Here is a 5,041-nt window from a genome sequence, read left to right on the forward strand (position 1 = left end):
TGGCAGAACAGCTCTGCCGGAGCCCTAGATTGGTTCCGCCAAGGTTCCGCCTCGTGGTCGCGGAGTTTCTTCCCGAAAGCTTGCTTATGATTTTTTTCTCGGACGAAAGACTTCATATGGTAGGAGATGGGCACCGGAGGCCTGCCAGGGGGCCCACGAGGCAGGGGGCGCGCCCCCACCCTCGTGGCCAGGGTGTGGGCCCCCTCTGGTGGATTCTTTCGCCAGTATTTTTATTAATTCCAAAAATAACTTCCGTGAAGTTTCAGGACTTTTGGAGCTGTGTAGAATAGGTCTCTAATATTTTCTCCTTTTCCAGCCCAGAGTTCCAGCTGCCGGCATTCTCCCTCTTCATGTAAACCTTGTAAAATAAGAGAGAATAGGCATAAGTATTGTGACATAACGTGTAATAACAGCCCATAATGCAATAAATATCGATATAAAAGCATGATGCAAAATGGACGTATCAACTCCCCCAAGCTTAGACCTCGCTTGTCCTCAAGCGGAAGCCGATAACGATAAATATGTCCACATGTTTAGAGATAGAGGTGTCGATAAAATAAAATACGGACATGAGGGCATCATGATCATTCTTATAACAGCAACATATATGGATATTGTCATATTATTTCTTTTGCTCAAGTAATAATCTATTCACAATGTCAAGTATGAATCAGAAACTTCATTGAGAACCAACAAACTGTAATCTCAGTCATTGAAGCAATTGCAATTTATCATAACATCGGAAAGAGTCAATGTAGCGACCCGACCCGAATGGATCAAGTCTCTGTGCTTAAGTGTCATCCCTGGATCGGTATGCTGACACACACAGTACTCGAGGATTTATAACAGAGGTAAATCACATGCATAAAGTAACGTAAAAACTATTACCTCAATTCAAATAGCGGAAGTAACAAGGTTGTGGATTCCCATCAACACCAACGGCAAAGTTGAGTGTAGAAATCGTAACCCTAACGTATCACTTACTCGTCGTAAGATATCCTGCAACATGAAACGTTGCAGCCCGAAAACGGGTCAGTACATTGAATGTACTGGCAAATTCACACCATAGAGAAATGATGAACAAAGGCTATCACTACATGCATATATGGCTGGTGGAAAAGCTTTATGGTTATAATGTTTTTGCGAAAAGCCAATTTTTCCCTACTGCAAAGGAATAAATTTTATTTAACTATCATGGTGGTTGTGAAACATTGAGATGATTGACAGCATCTCAATCCCAATTAAGTATCATCATTAACCCAACAAGATTAATTAAAGTAACATGATGAGATCAACGGGATAATCCAAGAACTAGATACTCAAGATGTCCATAACCGGGGACACGGCTAATCATGATTAGTTTGTACACTCTGCAGAGGTTTGTGCACTTTTCCCACAAGACTCGATCGCCTCCGTTTGATTTCTCGCACTACATGATGTTTGAGAAACGGATGACCGAGACACAGTCTTTCCGAAGAGGTCCCCTTAACCGATAGATAGGCCGGTACACCTACAATCCCCTACATCTGCTAGCCCATCATGGAAAGGTTTCCCACAACTTACTCAACTATGCTAGAGCCCATAATAGCTTGCGGCTGCACACGGAAGTTTCTAGCATGAATAATCTTATGATCCCTTTGAGCCTGGGTGGCGGTCCTTATACAAACAGACAACACTGGGTTCTCCAGGTGCCTCAATCCACCCAGATGTGAGTTTTAGTTGCCACCTTAAGTAAACCATTATTAACAATCTCACATCTGTCATGAATATCTCTCAAACCCAATCCACGTCTACGAGCATAGCATGGCAATATAATAGCAACGTAGAAGTAACTCCCAAGGGTTTGATAAAATAAAACAAGTAATAGGTACTACCTCAACTACTTCCCAATACCCACAATTTAATTAGATCCTAACCATGCAATTGTTTGAGGAAAAGATCTAATGCAATAAAACTGGGTATGGAAAGTATGATCAAAGTGTGAACTTGCCTGCAATGTTGATGAAGATGATTCGCACTCAAAACTCTTGATAGATCTACTCGTCACACTCCGGTCAATCTATCGTAAGCAAGCAATAGTAACCACACATAAGCAATCACTCAAAAGATCGAGAAGAACGAAGAAGATGATTCGGGAAACATCAAAACCAAGCAAATAACTCTTGCAACATAAAACAATTTCTAACAGTACCAAAATTATATGAATTTGGCCTTATCAGAAAGTTTAGGTCAAGAGCTTCGATTTGCAAAAAGAATCAACTAAATCGGAGCTACGAAACTTAAGTTATGAACAAAAGTAGTTTAAATACAAATCTGTTTGAAATCAAATTTAAAACTTTCAAAAACATGTTTAAGTTGTTTAACTGGATAGAGGGGATCGTAACGAAAAAGTGGGCGTTGGTTTCATCGAAAACGGAGGTACGGATAAAAAGATATGATCAAAAGAAATTTGACTATGAAACAAATTTCGAAATTTGAAAATTAAAAAAATTAATGTGACAGGTTCACCGGATAGGTGAAAACAAGACGAAACTTTAGACGCTGGTTTCATCTAATTCGGATGAACGAGTAAAAAGTTATGGCTATTTGAAAAATCAGGGCCAAGCTGTTTTACAGAATTAAAATAAATAGCTACGGATAAAAGAATTCTAGATCTAACGTATAAATACAGAGAATGAATAAATATACCTTTATAAGGTATAGAAAAGACGACTTCGGAGTGTGGAGACAACTTCCAAAAGTCCCGCCGGAGAGGAGAAATATATTTTTAGCTAGTCAAACCAATATATTGATTTAACCCGCAATGGATAATTTTTGGAGGCTTTATGGGTCTATATTTATAGGTGAAAAAAAGTTTAGGGGTTAAAGACTAGGCAATGTGGGACTAAACGTAGACGAACAAATAAAATAAACGGGGAACGCATGGGCTAAAAGCACCACGGGCAGGCTGCGCGCGCGTACACTGCAGTTTTTTTTTCTTTAACAAAAATCGGCCTAAGTAAAAAAATAAAAAGGATGGCTGGGCCTGGCCCATTTAGGAGAGGGAAAAACCAATGAGGCGCCCGCTGCCACTATGCTACGCGTGTGGGCGGTAAATAACTATGGGCTGCATGTACAGTTTTTTTTAAGTTGAAACAGAAGTAAAACCGGATAAAGAAAATAAATTAAAATTTTATATAGGCATATTATATATTAAAATTTTCAAAAAAAGATTTTCTACAACATGAACATTTTTGTAAAGTCAAATAAAATCCTCACAAATGTAAATAAAGCAAAAAGTGCTACTGCCTTAATAAAATCCAATAAAAATCATTTTTAAAATACCAAAATGATTTCAAATTTATTTCTCTCCAATTTTCTAATGTAGGGAATCATGTTACCCTATTTTCTGTATATTTTTATTTTGGAGAAAAATAATTTGAATAAAACTCAAATAAGTCCAATATTGGAAAAAATAATTTCAATGGGACTTTGAATTTAATCCTTTGAAACTCCCAACTCCTATTTCATATGTTTTGAAGAAGTCATTTTATCTTTGCTCGTGAAAATCATTGAGTTGCATAAAGTTTCAGGATTGGAAATATTCTCAGATGAAATTCAATTATTTTCAACACCCCTTGTCATTTAAATAAATGGAAGAAGTCATGTCATCTTCTCTCCAGGGTTTTGTGGTGAAAAGAATTTGAATTCATGGAGATCATAACAGCAAAAATGAAAGTTTGGGAAAGTCCTTTTATTCCCTCTCATTTAACTTTCAAAAAGTTTCGAATTCCACTCAATTTCACTCAATCAATCAAACAATCAATCCAATCTATCTGTTTATTATAACATTCCAAAATTTAGAATTTTGGGATGTTACAGTCAATATAAGAGCTTTTCATCAAGTCCACATACTCAACTATCATTTAGTCTTTCACAATTGCTAACACTCACGCAATACTTATGGTTATGGAATTTTAATCGGACATAGAGAAAGATAGGGGCTTATAGTGTTGCCTCCCAACCTTTTACCTCAAGGGTAATTTCAACAATAATAATTCATGCTGACTTACATCCAATTGGATATATATATATATATATATATATATATATATATATATATATCAGGATCTTTCCAACACAATGTGCTTGCCAAAGGATAAAATGTAAAAAGGAAAGGTGAAGATCACCATGACTCTTGCATAAGGTAAAAGTTAAAGATAGGCCCTTCGCAGAGGGAAGCAGAGGTTGTCATGTGCTTTTATGGTTGGATGCACGAAATCTTAATGCAAAAGAACGTCACTTCATATTGCCACTTGTGATATGGACCTTTATTATGCAGTTCGTCGCTTTTATTTCTTCCACATCACAAGATCGTATAAAGTTTATTTTCTCCACACTAATAGATCATACATATTTAGAAAGCAATTTTTATTGCAAGCAACATGACAACTTACTAGAAGGATCTTACTCAATCCATAGGTAGATATGGTGGACTATCATGGCAGAACTGGGTTTAAGGATATTCGGAAGCACAAGTAGTATCTCTAGTTGGTGCAAAGAATTTGGCTAGCATGAGGGGGAAAGGCAAGCTCAACATGTTGGATGATCCATGACAATATACTTTATTTCAGATATAAGAAAACATAACCCATTATGTTGTCTTCCTTGTCCAACATCAACTCTTTAGCATGTCATACTTTAATGAGTGCTCACAATCATAAAAGATGTCCAAGATAATATATTTATATGTGAAAACCTCTCTTTCTTTATTACTTCCTATTAATTGCAACGATGACCAAAACTATGTTTGTCAACTTTCAACAACTTTTATTCATCACACTCTTTATATGTGAAGTCATTACTCTCCATAAGATCAATATGATCTCTTTATTTGTTTTTATTCCTTCTTTTTCTTTAATTCCCTCACGATCATAGCAAGATAATCAAGCCCTTGACTCAACACTAATCTTTATTATATATATATAGCTCACGGACTCGATTACATAGAAGGATCAAAAGGCAAATCTCAAAACTAAATCAGACTAAAACTTTATTCTAC

Source organism: Aegilops tauschii, chromosome 2, assembly GCF_002575655.3.
Source record: "Aegilops tauschii subsp. strangulata cultivar AL8/78 chromosome 2, Aet v6.0, whole genome shotgun sequence".
Taxonomy (NCBI): domain Eukaryota; kingdom Viridiplantae; phylum Streptophyta; class Magnoliopsida; order Poales; family Poaceae; genus Aegilops; species Aegilops tauschii.